We start from the raw sequence: 15,405 nt of genomic DNA, 5'->3' as shown, positions 1-15,405 counted from the left end.
CAAACACCTATTACAATGAAAATTTTCGTTGCACACTATTGCAATAACGTTTGTGGCAATAGATTATTGCCAAAAAAAAAAATACACTGTTTCAATTACCTTTTGTTCTGAGCTTTCAATAGATTGTAGCGGTAGAGAATTTCTTGTACTGTTTTGGAATAATTTTGGAGTTCGTAACATTTGTATGTTTACGAGTAAAACATCCTACTACATATGCATTGTGTTGGCCTTTTCTACACGCAAGGTAGTACTTGTAAGTATTTACATTGTGATGATTGGACTTGTGATATAACTATGTCTTAAGTATATGGAGAAAAAAAATGATAGATCACGTTCTCCGTTAGTTCTGACTTTCCATATTTTACAGGAATCCTCATGCCACAATGATCAATAGGTTATTGCAATAAACTCAAAACTATTGCAACAAACACTTGTTGCAACAAAATTTTTAATTGCATTAAACTCAAAACTATTGCAACAAACACTTATTACAATGCAAAATAATTCTAGATTTAGAACAAACTAATTCCTTTGCAAATGAGATTCAAGGGGTTTCTAGATCTATAACCATGCAACAATTCCTTTCTCCACCTTGGCCCGCAAGTTCATCTAAAAGGGCTTATGACATACTATTAGGCTCATGTATAGGATGGGTCCACACATAACAACCTGATCTCACTTCATAACTATTCATTATTGGAAACCCTTTTTAAAACCGATAGAGATTGAGCCACTAAAATTTTTTTGATGAATTTGCAAATTTTAAAATATAATTTAGTAATACAATGAGAATTAAAGAAATAACTTTTTATTTGAGAGAGATACAGAGAAGAGAGAAGAAATAACTTAAATAGTCCATAAAAATTAAAAACCCAAATTGTTTTTACAAGGAATAAAATATTTAAAGCCATCCATGGACCCAAACTGACCTATGTGAGAAACCCACCGAATAATAGACTCTAGCTTAGAGCATTTGCATCCACATCCGCAACTTCCATCACATTCTATTTTACCATCCTAAAAAGCTATTTTATCAATTATACCATACCATTTTACAACACAACCAACATCCCAACTTTTATTTTTCTATTCTACTCATTAAAATAATATATATTACCCACAAAAATAATATAATATATTTCAATACAACTCTCTCTCTCTCTTTCTTCTCCCCCATCTCTCTTCCACTTTATCAATTAAAAAATATTATAATTTTTACTAAAGTGTTACAGTGCCATCCTATATTTAGAATGGTACTGTAGCACATTTGTAAAAAAAATTACAAATATAAGATTTTACAAATCCAATTGTTGGACCCTTTTTGTACCTTTATGCTAAATTTTCTGTACATATACCATTTACATTGCCAAGGAATGCTCTTAGAGCATCCCCAATCGGCCTTGGAAATGTCAAATGTAAGCAGCATTTGGCATTTAGGCTCAAAATATGCTCAGCAGCTGGAAGGCTAACAGTGAGAAAGTGCAAATTTTTTTGGCATAGTGCTATAGTGCCATCTTACACTATGCCATCTTACATGTAAGATGGCACTATAGCACTATGCCAAAAATAATATTAATATTTTATTCGTACTTTTCTCTCTCATCTCTCTTTGTCTCTCACTCTCTTTCCCCTCTTTCTCCTTCTGCTCTATCACACTTTCTCAGAGACTACATGGCATTGAGCATTATGCACCAGATCGGAGCTCACGCCGAATTGGAGCTCACACTTTCTCAAATACGAACTCAGCCAAGACAACTGAGATGGTGAGCGCAGCGTTTGTGTGGAAATCTCCTATGTCGAGTCTCCGATGCAAGGTCTAAAAACCAAACATGGATTTCGGTCCGTCGTCGCTATTGAGTCCGTGCAAATCGCCGGTGCTTGGAGCGACACAAGCCAATCTCTCAGTGGCGTGCAGAGCCTTCGCGATGGAGCTAATCTTTCTGTGGCGTGCTGTGGGTGCTGATTGGGTTTGTTTAGATCAGTAGGTGGCTGATGTGGTGGTTTTGCTGTGGGGTTGGGGGTTACGATGGCGGTGATGTTTTAGACCTAGAGAGACCTTGCTTTTTTTTTTTTTCTTATCTGTTCTTGTGCCAGAGGTTGAGGGAGATAGATGAAAAGGAAAAAGAGAGAGAGAGAGAAATAGTAAAAAAAAGAATAAAATAGAATATTTAAATAAAATGGGAAAAAATAAAATTTTGGGATGTTGGGTGTGTTGTAAAATAGTTTGGTATAATTGATAAAGTAGCTTTTTAGAATTGTAAAATGAGATGAGATAGCATTTTCGGATGCTGATGCTCCTGAGCATTAGCAGTGGAACTTGCAAATGTCATATGCCACTAGTATTTAGCATCTAAGACTTGAAAACCCCCAATAGCCGGACTTGCAAAAAAAAAATTACAATCTTGCTAGTATTGTATAATAAAAATTAGTTTTTTATTTGTCTGATGCTTCTTCTCTCTCCTCTCTCTCTCATTTCATTTCACTTTCTCTCTACTTCGTTCTACTCTCTCCTCTTCAAACCCGAAACCCATACAATCTCAGCACTTCCTTCCTCTCTATCTCAGATTAATTTGCTATGGATTCCAATGGGTTTGTTATGGATTTTGATGGGGTTGCTATGGATTTGTGGGTTTTTGTGTTGATCAAAACTGAAATGGGTTTTCGATTTTTGATCTTAGGAAACAAACAAACAACAACAATAAATCGAAAATCAATGAATATCAGATGGGTTTGGAAAAAAGAGATTTACCTTCAGGTCCAGCATTTGGGCAGTAGAGGAAAAAATCATTGAGATTGGATCTAAGAACCGGAAGCCGACCCTTACGGGCGTAGGATTTGAGGGCGGTGTCAATGACCGCAGCGACAAGCTTGTCCTCACTCACCACGAATTGGATCCGACCGGCACTCCTTAACACGATTATGCTAATCAACAACCTGTTACCGCCTTTGTTGGCAGCCGTCTGATTCTTCTTTGGCTTGTACAACATCTTTGTGGGTTTAATTTGGTTTTAGTTTGACGGTGGTTTAACGGTGGTGGCCTTGCTGGTTGTTTTTTTTTTTTTTTCTTCTTATCTGTTCTTGTGCTAGAGGTGAAGGGAGAGAGACAAAAAGGAAAAGAGAGAGAGAGAGAGAGAGAGAAATAGTAAAAAAATAATAAAAAAGAATATTAAAATAATTTGGGAAAAAAATAGAGTTTTAGGATGGTGGGTGAATTAAAAAAATGGTACGTAATAATTGATAAAGTAACTTTTTAAGACGGTAAAATAGGGTGGGATGATATTTTGGATGCTAGCATTTTTCCAATTTGAAAATAAAAATTACCCGCTCAAACTCACACTCACTCTTCGTTCACTGAATTCCAAACATACAAACTCTGCTCCAAAATTTTGAAGAGAGAGAGAGAGAGAGAGAGATATGAAGAAGAAAGTGAACCGCAAGTCCTCACTTCTGGAAACGCCAACAGAAATGGCGGATTTTCCTTCTCCAAACGAGTCTCCGAAATCGCCATTGTTCACCATCATCAACGACAAGAAGAAGAAGAAGAGTACGGTCTCCACCTCAAAGAACAAGAATGCCGACAAGTCGCAGCCTACTATCGCCGTTGTGAAAACCCTAGGCACCATCTCCGATCTCAAAGACCTCGCCTCTTCGCGCCTCGACCATCTCAAGCGCCATATCGAACACTCTCACTCTGAGATCATCAAGGATCTCCAGGCTTCCCACTCTCGCCTCCTATAAGAGAATAAAGGGAAAAGAAGCTAAGCTATCACAGAGAAAATGAGAGAGAGAGGTATAGAAAATATCTAGTTGATTGAATAAATGAATCTGTACACAAAACAGAGTTATAAACAGTAATCCCTAAACCTCTGGACCTAAACGTCCATAACAGAGCATAACTAATTAACTAACTATCCTAATTATGAGGAAATTAGTTACAACACGTGCAAGCATTAGTAACAACACGTGTGACTTATCTGCAACTAAAAACAATGCCTAAACTACTTGTAGCTTTGGCTATTCATTTAACATCTTGCAGCTGCTGTGTCGTTCTGTTCTTCATTCCTTTCTTCTTATTTTCTGACTTCTGATTCTTCTGATTCATGTCTGCCTGATATTCCCCCTCAAGATGAGACTCGCTGCTGTGTATGTTTAACACATTCATCTTGGAAATTAGGAATCTCAACTGTTGACTACTAATAGCTTTAGTAAACAAGTCAGCTAGCTGTGTATGTGTAGGAGTGAAGAACAAACGTATCACCTTGTCTTGTACTTTATCTCTAACCAAATGGCAATCTACCTCTATGTGTTTTGTCCTCTCATGAAAAACAGGGTTCTCTCCAATGTAAATTGCAGCCTGGTTGTCACAGAAAAGCATGCCAGGTTGTGGATGTTCAACTTCTAAATCCTTCAATAATGACAGTAGCCAAGTCATTTCACACATTGTTAAAGCCATTGCCCTGTACTCAGCTTCAGCTGAGGATCTAGAAACTATAGATTGTTTCTTAGATTTCCATGAGACCAATGAATCTCCTAAGAACACACAAAAACCTGTTGTAGATCTTCTAGTGTCTACACAAGAGGCCCAATCCGCATCTGTGTAAGCTTTTAAGTGCAAATCTGATTTTGATGATAAGAGAATGCCTTGACCAGGACATCCTTTAATGTACTGCAATACTTTGTAGGCTGCATCAAGATGTGGTTTTCTAGGCTTAGCCATGAATTGACTAAGTTTGTGGACAGTATACATGATGTCTGGTCTTGTTATAGTTAGATATAGCAGCCTCCCAACTAGTCTTCTATAGACACCAGGATCAGGCAACAAATCCCCTTGAAACTTACTCAATTTCAAGTTTTGTTCCATTGGCACTTTGCTGAGTTTACAACCAGTCATGCCAGCATCTTTAAGAACCTCTATAGCATACTTTCTTTGGCATAATGAAATCCCCCTTTCTGATCTAGCCACCTCAAGACCAAGAAAGTATTTCAAAGTTCCAAGATCTTTCAACTTAAATTCATGATTCAAAGAACTTTTGAGGTCTTCAACTGCCTGAATATTGTTACTTGCAATTAGGATATCATCAACATACACTAGCAATGCTATAAAAATCTGATCATACTTCTTAGTGAACAAGGAGTAATCGGATTTAGACTGCTTGAATCCATACTTCAAAATGGTGGAAGAGAATTTGGAGTACCACTGCCTAGATGCCTGTTTGAGACCATACAAAGACTTGTTAAGCTTGCAAACTAAGTTCACCCCCTTGCTGTGAAAGCCTTGAGGCAATTGCATATAAACCTCTTCATGGAGATCACCATTTAGAAAGGCATTGTTCACATCAAGTTGAACCAAATGCCAGCCTCTCACAGCAGAAATAGCAAGCAAAGTCTTGACAGTGGTGAGCTTAGCAACAGGAGAGAAGGTGTCAGTAAAGTCCAGACCAGATTGTTAGGTGAAGCCCTTGGCAACAAGCCTAGCTTTGTATCTGTCCAAGGAGCCATCAGCATTGTACTTAACCCTATAAACCCATTTACACCCAATAGCCCTTTTCTTAGTAGGTAATGGAGTAATATCCCAGGTCTGATTTGCTTCCAAAGCAGCAATTTCAAATGCCATAGCAACCTGCCAATTAGGATCCTTGACTGCTTCTTGGTAAGATGTAGGCTCAGGGATGACAGAAATGAGAGAACAAAAATGGGCATAATTGGAGGAGAGTTTTGATGAGTTAAGGTAAGTGGATAAGGGGTAGTGTGTACCTGACTTGTTGGCAGAAGAAGTGAGAGGATCACTGACAATTGTGCTGCACTTAAAATCATTCAAGTAAGCAGGTGTTTTATGTACCCGAGAAGACTTCCTCAAAAGAGCAGATGGAACAATGGTGGAATGAGGGATAGGTGAAATAGAAGGAAGTGGATTATGGGTTGATAAGTCAGCAGAAATGACAGTAGGTAAATCTGCAGAAGACTGAATAGAGTGAGGAGGAATAAGGGCTGATGAATCTGCAGAAGTATGACTAGGTAAATTGGCAGAAGCTTCAATAGGGGAAGATGAATTATCTAAGGGAAGAATGGGATTAGGTGGAGTATCAGAATGATGAACTTGTGGCAGGGAAGAAGCAGGTTTGGAGAGAGGAAAATCAAACAAAGAGGAAGATGGTTGAGCCACTGATGGGAAAAGGTGAGGTAAAGGTATATTAGTGTGAGGAGAGAAAGAATGAGAAGATGAGACAAAAGGAAACACTGTTTCAAGAAAGTGAACATCCCTAGATATAAAAATCCTTTTGGTAGTTAAATCAAGCAACTTGTAACCTTTAACACCAAATGGATAACCAAGGAAAACACAAGAGGAGGATCTCGGGTCAAATTTTGATCTATTGTGAGATAGAGTAGATGCAAAACATAGGGAACCAAAGACTCTCAAATGAGCATAGGAAGGAGGTTACCATAAAGCTTTGCAAAAGGAGTTTGTTGTTTCAGAATTTTGGAAGGCAGCCTATTGATGATATGGACAGCTGTTAAGACACACTCACCCCAATAAGAGATAGGAACATTAGATTGAAACTTTAATGCCCTTGCAATGCCCAAAATGTGTTGGTGTTTCCTCTCCACAACTGAATTTTGTTGTGGAGTGGCAACACATGAATGTTGGTGGATAATGCCATGATTGGCATAAAAATATTTTAAGAAAAATTCATGAGCATTGTCAGTTCTAATGCTCTTGATATTGACATGAAATTGTGTTTTAATCATGTTATAGAATGAAATCAATAAAGGTCTAGTATCAGTCTTTGATTTCATGAGATATACCCAAGTGGACCTTGTTGCATCATCTACAATGGTAAGAAAATATCTATAACCATCATGAGTAAATTTTGCAAAAGGACCCCAGACATCACAGTGAATTAAATCAAAAGCATTGTCTGAAATATGATTAAAAGAAGGGAATGGTAATCTTTTCTGTTTAGCAATTGGACAAAGAATACAATTTTTATTGCTATGAAAGGCATGTACATCAGGAATACAGCTGTGTAAAGCATGCAGCTTATTATCAGATACATGTCCTAATCTCATATGCCACAGGTATGGCTTAGTAACACTAGGAATGGACATAGACTCTGACACAGAATTAACAAAGGAATGAAAAACAGACTCAAGAATTGAGGAAGCTTCTGAAACAGACTTGCAAGATGAAGTTGTATGCAGCAGATACAAATTGTCATGTAATTCACCCACTCCAATCGTTTTCCAACAAGTAAGGTCCTGTATAAAGCATAAATTTGAGAGAAAGACAAGGCAACAGGATAAGGTCTTGGTTAATTGACTCACAGAAATCAAATTAAAATTGAATGAAGGAACACATAGGACATTTTCAAGCTTCAAGGTTGAAGTAACTTGAATTGTTCCTATATGTGTAACAGTGACCTTTTCACCATTAGGTAGTTGAACAAAGGTTGAAATTGAGCTAGTGATATGTGTAAATAAGGATAAGGAATGGACTATGTGGTCTGTGGCTCCAGTGTCAAGAATCCATACATCATTACCATAAGCATTTTTGTTGACAGGGTTAATAGCAAAAACTGAATGATGCAAATCTAAGGAAACATTATCAGACCAAGTATTACAGACATTACCTGAAAGAGCAGAATTTGCTGAGTGTAAAGCATCATTAGCACCACCAGATGTAGATGCCTGAGAGCTGAGCATTGAAAGCAGCTGTTGATACTGCTCTGAAGTGAATGGGAAAGAATTAATCTGTTGAGTACTAGAATTGCCAGAATTGGTTTGATCATCTTCAACCAGGATTTGATTTGCCATAGCTACTCTTCCTTTTTGCTTGTAGCTAGGAGGAAATCCTACCAGTTTGTAGCATTTCTCCATGATGTGACCGAGCCTCCCACAATGACTACACACAGGCCTCCCTTTTGCATTACTTCCTTTGAAGTTCTTACTGTTGTTCCCTTGGAACGAATTTCCTTGGTTGAATCCTTGATTCTTGACTGCAAGAGCAGTTGATTCAATAGAAGGAATAGCAGGAAAACCCAAACACCTTTGCCTTTCTTCTTGAATCACTAAGGAAAAAGCCTTATCAATGGAAGGACTAGGCTCCATCATAAGGATTTGAGTTCTAACCTGAGAGTAAGAATCATTCAAGCCATTCAGAAATTGCATGAGAGAATCTTGATGTTGAAAAGATGCAATTTTATCATTCACTCCACAGGTGCATTTTCCACATGAGCAACACGGTAAAGGCCTGAAATTCAACAATTGATCCCATGCAGCTTGAAGATCAGTGAAAAATCCTGTTACAGTAGCAGCACCTTGCAACATAGTTGTGATTTGCTTCTGAAACTGAGAGATCCTTGGTCCATTTGCTTGAGAGAATCGTTTCTTGAGAGTATTCCATACCTCAAATGCAGTGTCTTTGTAAATCACACTAGCAGTAAGGTGAGGAGAAACGGAATTCAAGATCCAGGATGAGATCATTGAATTACACTTGGACCAAGCTTGCTTCTCTAATGGCGTGACTGCCATGGAAGCATTGACAGTGCCATCAACAAATCCAAGTTTGCTCTTGGCATCCAAAGCCATTCTCATTGCTCTGGACCACATAGGGTAGTTATCCTCAGTTAGTGGCTGAGTAACCAGAATCGCACCTGGTGTTTCACCATGATGCAAGAAGAATGGGCTTCGTGGATCTTCCATTGGAGTCAGCTCTCGCTGAGAGGAGGAAGATGAACTGGTCTGTGTAGCTTGAGTATTCGGCACCATTGATGAGGGCTCAAGCTCTGATACCATATATGAGAATAAAGGGAAAAGAAGCTAAGCTATCACAGAGAAAATGAGAGAGAGAGGTATAGAAAATATCTAGTTGATTGAATAAATGAATCTGTACACAAAACAGAGTTATATACAGTAATCCCCAAACCTCTGGACCTAAACGTCCATAACAGAGCATAACTAATTAACTAACTATCCTAATTATGAGGAAATTAGTTACAGCACGTGCAAGCATTAGTAACAACACGTGTGACTTATCTGCAACTAAAAACAATGCCTAAACTACTTGTAGCTTTGGCTATTCATTTAACATTTTGCAGCTGCTGTGTCGTTCTGTTCTTCATTCCTTTCTTCTTATTTTCTGACTTCTGATTCTTCTGATTCATGTCTGCCTGATACCTCCACAAGCGCTTCAAGGTCCGAATCAATTCTTTCTTCTCTTCTTTTCTTTCGCTTTCTCATCTGCCAAACAGATTCCTGTATATATAATAAATAAATAAATAAAATTGAAGAAAAAGTTTTGGATATTCGATGATTTCTGATTTTTATACTTACCTGTTTCTTTCACCTGTTGATTGTCGATCTGTTCTGTTCAAAATAATCTCATACGAAATTTGACTTTGTTTGCCGAAATTCTATTTTCAAATCCTCTAGTTATGCTAATCAAATCTCTAATTTCTTTGGCATGAGAGAGAGAGAGATTTGAATTAGAAGATTCCATTAGAGTTTCTCAACTACTTTAGAAGACAGTGCTAATAGCCTAGACAGGCTTCAGTAACTTCAATATTGTTCTTCAATTTTTGCTTATAGCAAACGAATCATCTCAAATTATGAGTGATTCAACAAAATTTTAAGTGTAATTATGGTTTGACTAAGGTTTAGTTTTTTTGAAATTTGTATTGTTCGATTTGTATCTTATGCTTTTGCCGTTTCTCAAGCTTCCACAGGTTTTCATGAACCGCTTTCACTAATAGTTGAAGAGTATTTCTATTCTCCTTTGTGTAAACTGCTGTGTTAGCAAGGTTTTTCTTGGCTAATTATTTGGTTCTCTCTCTCTCTTTTTTATTTTTTATTTTTTATTTTTTATTTTATTAATTTAATAGATTCAGACTCAAGCATGCCAACAAGCGATGGATGAAGCAGAGAAGGAATACAAGAAAATGTCTGAACGGATCAGCCAAAGTCGGGAAGCAATGCAGGTAAACGTTTCCTTTGTCACAAACACAAGTTGAGTTTTTCTTGTGTGCTTAAGTAATTCCACAAAGTGTGTAAGCTAATGATAGTATTTTTCAGGCTTCCTATGCAGAGTTCAAGGCAGATGCACAAGCCAGTGCATCTCGTGGTATGTTTCTATATCTCGGTTTTACAACAATGCTACAAACATAAGAAATTTCACAACACGTGGGATGGTAGATTGTGATTAGTGTAACCTCAACTTTCACATGGGATCGCCATTGGCATCACTCTTATTATATCACAACCTATCAACTCTGTAGTCGAGAAAAAAGGTATGTATCTAGATTTCTTGCTACTTTGAAGGAAAAGAACTTGTGAATTGCATATGCCTTATTGTCGTTAATGACAACTGGATATTGCTTTGTGATGCTATATAAGTTACGAATAATAGTGGTCATGGCTGATGCACTGGAGCAGAGAAACTGCACAACAGTTTATGACCCATTTACATCCTATTTACGATTAGCGTATTCCAAACTTGGAGGTTGGATCTAATGATCATATATCCCTATGAGAATTAGGATCCTAGTGAAATGGAGATGAGTGTATTTGGTGGATATGAGTGTATTTCGTGGATAGATTTTATTTCTTCTATATAACAATGTATACAGCGTCACATCAATTAGAATTTTAAATAACATGTCATTATATACACTTTTATATATGTAATATTTAATCCGGAACTATGCATGAGGATATGCAAGTTTGCACATGTTCATGTACTTGTGCATGTGTTAACTGCAAATAGAACTCTTTTTTATAGACTCTAGATGGACTTTTGGATACATCATCCTATATCGTTACCAATTACCATGTATTTTTGGATGAGATTGAAGACATGCATTATTCTTCTTATTCAAACTGACAGTAATGAGAAAATTACTACAAGACAGCATAAATATGAGGCATAATGATAATGTGAATGCTAACTTGGGCTGCCATTTGAATTTGTGTCAGCAGTTTATAAACCATTATCTGATTCCTTTTGGATGCATTCTTTGTTTATATTTGAATTTTTCAGCATGCAAAACATCAATCACTGAGCTTTCAGAATACTGTGAGAAAGCAATTAATAATCTTCAAAGTCGTTTTGGAATTCCATCAGCCTAGCCATCTGGTAACAAGACAGTTCAGGTGAGTACTTTATGCTTGGCGTCTTTCATTATTGGTGTGTACCAGTCATGCAGTACAGTTATCCAAGAACTCAGGCCTTTTATTAACTCTTTCCCCTGTAGGTTATCTGTTTAAAAAATTATTAACTACAGTAAAACTATGTTTAAGGTTTAATACATCTTCCCCTGTAGATAATACATCTTGGTGCTATTCTATCTTGGTTTAGAAGGTTTGGCTGACGATACTATTCACTGGAAAAGAAGTTCCAAAAATGAACAATGACATTCTTTTTCCCTCTTATGAATTTTGGACTGTTATAACAATAATGGAGAATTTCTGGGCCAAAAAAAAGGAGAGAATTATTCTCAGCAGATTCTGTGAATTTGTATTCACGACACTTTAATGAATTACTTTATTCAGAACATAAATTCCTCATAGTTTGTGTGGGAATTGAATTTTCTATTGGATATTAAAATTTAATGGAACTTTTGTGGCAAGCAACTCTCTTACCTGTCTATCAAGGAATCAAATTTTGATAATTTACTGTTGAATTCTGTTTTCCAGGAATTGATATTTGAGAGAATCAATCTGGATTCTAGAGGATCTACAGTCTATTACAATTAGCGAACGAGGTGAAATGGAGACATTTGCTATAGAACCGCTGCTGATTTTTACTTCATGAGGACAAATGCGTTTCTTTCTTAATAGGATTAAAAATGCTATTTTTACCAATAAAAAAAAGGCTATTTCTGAACTGTATCTGATACATAATGAGGCCAAATTGGTCATTTTCCACTTTTCGCAGAAATTATTAGCAACATACCATTGTTTGCAAAATAAGTAGCAATATACCACTTTTTGAAACTCGAGTTCATAAAACTTGAGTTTGCTGTGTAAATCGAGTTTTAAATACTCAAGTTTCATAAAAAAAAAACTTGTGCTAATGTGGTAAATGCTCTCTTTTGTACTTCTATGGTACTTGAGTTTGACAAGCTTGAGTTCCTTATTCTTTTTCTTTTTCTTTTTTCTTTTTTTTTTTCGATAATCAACAAATAAACATAAACATAAAAATAAGTAATTTTTTTCATTTGAACGTACAAACATATGCAATAAATAGAGAATAATTTATGCAAAAAAATAGTGAACAATTTTTTAAATAATGCTAAACATAAATAATTTTATGTAGAATGCTAGAAACAATTTATACAAAAAATAGTGAATAATTTTTATGAGAAACAGATTTAAAAAATTGTTCACAATTTTTATGAGAAATAAATGAAAAAAATTAGTTATTTTTATGTTTATGTTTATTTGTTGTTTATCGAAGAAAAAAAAAGAAAAGAAAAAAGAAGGAATAAGGAACTTGAGCTTGGGAAACTCGAGTTCCATACAAGGTAAGCTCGAGTACCATAGAAATACAAAAGAGAGCATTTACCATGTTAGCACAAGTTTTTTTTATGAAACTCGATTTACACAACAAACTCGAGTTTTCTGAACTTGAGTTTCAAAAAAAGTAATATATTGCTACTTATTTTGCAAATAGTGGTATGTGGCTAATAATTTTTGTGAAAAGTGGTAAATGGCCGATTTCACCTACATAATGAGCCCCATTGTCCATTGAATAGTGAATACCATGGGCTTAGATTTCTAAAGAGAAAAAATTTCAGTTCAATCGTCTTTAGTTGACTGTTATAATACAACTAACTCTTGGGGGTGATAATACTAGTCCTTTTAAATGATAATGAGTAATAACTTGTATATTCACAATTCATCATAGACATGAGTAGAGGCAGAGAGAGAGAGAGAGAGAAAAGCAACTTAAAAGTTAATTGAAAGTTTAAGTAAGGTTCCTACCTAAGTTTGATTTTTTTTATTAAAAAAAATCTATTATTCTGAATTATTCAGGCAAATTTATCTAAATTTCATCTACCCAGTTATTTGAGTTTTGGAGAATTAACCAATTGAAACAAGAAGATAATTATTGCTCCTTTCTTATTTATTGTAAAGCCAAGTCTAAAGGTAAATTATGAGCGTTACATTCGTGAGTAACTCCCATACCAAGGTTAGCACATTTAATAATATTCGCTCAAGTATTAATTACACTACCTTGACCATCAACTATAGATTCTTTATTTGCTATAACAAACGCATATAGAGATGAAAGCCTATTCCCAACAACCTATTTTAGCTAACATGTGAAAACAAAACAATTGTTGCTCTCTTGCCTTGAATTAATTGACACTTGTGAATTGACACATAATAATAATATTGATTATCAGGTATGCATTCCATCTCTCTCTCTCTCTCTCTCTCTCTCTCTCTCTCTCTATTTTATTCTATGTAATTGTGTGTCATTCTTTCCTTTGGGCTTCTGTTCATAGAAGATTTTTGTTTTTTGTTTTTTGTTTTTGTTTTTGTTTTTGTTTTGTTAATTGTTTTTGTTTTGTTAATTGTTTTTGTTTTGTTAATTGTTTTAAAAATAACACCTCTCTTCCCTTGATCTATATATGCTACCATCATTGTATTTGCCACTGAATCCAAGAGATAGATCTGAAGTTCTATATTTCACTAGGGTTTAGGTTTTAGTGTGTGTGAGAAGTGTTTGAGTTTTAAGTCAAATGCCAAATAGAGAAATGATCAGAAAATGTGAGAGAAGTTGGGTAGGGTTGGTGGATGCTGTTCTAAAGTCTCCACCGTCTGTTTTCAACCGTTCTTTGTTTACAATTCTTGTGGTGATATGTGGCCCCACGCGGCCTATGACAAATGATGATGATATTTATTAATATTTATTTTTATTTAAAAATGGGGTGGTAAAAGTGAGAAATATGATTGAAGTTGTTGTTGTTGTTTTTTTTTTTTTTTTTTTTTTTTTTTTTTTTTTTTAAGAAAATGTTAAAATAGAAGATGTTGAATTTAAATTCTAAACTTTAAAAATTTTAAAACACTAAAAAGTGATAGTTAAACTTTAAAAACTCTTTGACTCGATTAAGTTTTGAAGATATTTGGTTAAAATGTAAAACATACTCTTTAAATTTTAACAAAATTTATTTTATCTCTTTAATTTTGCATTTATTCTTTTCAATCCTTTAAGTTTTAAATTTTTTCACTTAAGTTATTTTTATCAACTTTTTTTTAAAAAAAATTATAAAAAACTTGAGAAAATATTTTTCAATCATTAATTAAAAATTTTAATTAAAAAAATTAGAATGAAAAACTTAAAATACTCAATTCTTAATAGAAGTTGATATAAACACCTTCATTTAAAGAAAGGAACTGTGAGTGTCCTTTTTTGGACAGTACCCAGGCCTAAGTAGAAACAAGGATCCTGGGCCATTTACTTGTTGTTTGGTGGACTGGGCTTGGTTCACCGCAGCTAAATGGGGGCTGATTACGAACTAAGTTGTGCGTAAGTCACATAAATCTCCTCAAGGCAAAAATGCGATTCCTTCTATGCAATAAAATACCATTATAAGTGTTTTAGTGTCATAAAATGACCATTTACTCTTACGAAATAAGTAAAATAAATATTCATAATATTTACAATGAAAAGGAGATTAAAATAGAATATTTGAGGCTTATCTTTTATTGTGTAAATATTTAAAAGAATTCATTCACTTGGTACCTTGAGCGTAATATCGTGGTACCTCGGATGTGATGTCGTGGTTCCCAAGGGTACTAGGCCTATAAGAACCCAGAATGCTGATTCTTTGAACTATACGATCTTTCTCCATGCTTATTATGTAATAGAGTTTTGTCATTATACAATACACATATCTTCAAATAATTGTTAGTTTCTTAGATTAGAATATACATTTTAATACATATACATATATGTAAATGAATTTCATGAGAATGATTCAGCCACGAGGATCTTGGCCCCAATTCTCACAGACTTGGTGCTTTTGCACAAGATTTGTGAGATTTGGAACTCAAGTCCAAGTGGCTTTGCTTGGGCATTGTCTTCCAAGATAGTTAGGTGAGGAAGATTTTTGTGGAAGAGAGTGATATCTAATGTGTGCATGTTTTGGCATATGTTTTTTTGGAGGCTAAGTGATATTTTGAATGATCTCAAAGATATGGGACAAATTCCTTCATCTTGGCTCTCTTATTTTGTTTGTTTCTTTCTCTTCCTTGTTGGGCTATTAAAGCTCTAAGAATATATCTTTTGAACCTCTGACCTATCCCTTTAAATCCCCATTTTTCTCCCCCCTGCTGCTATGCATTAGTGTTTCTTTTATAGTGGACATGGTCTGGTACCCCAAGCGAGGACATCCCAGGTTT

Source organism: Quercus lobata, chromosome 2 (genome assembly GCF_001633185.2).
Source record: "Quercus lobata isolate SW786 chromosome 2, ValleyOak3.0 Primary Assembly, whole genome shotgun sequence".
NCBI classification, from domain to species: Eukaryota; Viridiplantae; Streptophyta; class Magnoliopsida; order Fagales; family Fagaceae; genus Quercus; species Quercus lobata.
The sequence above is the reverse complement of the archived record's forward strand: the minus strand, read 5'-3'. Positions refer to the sequence as shown.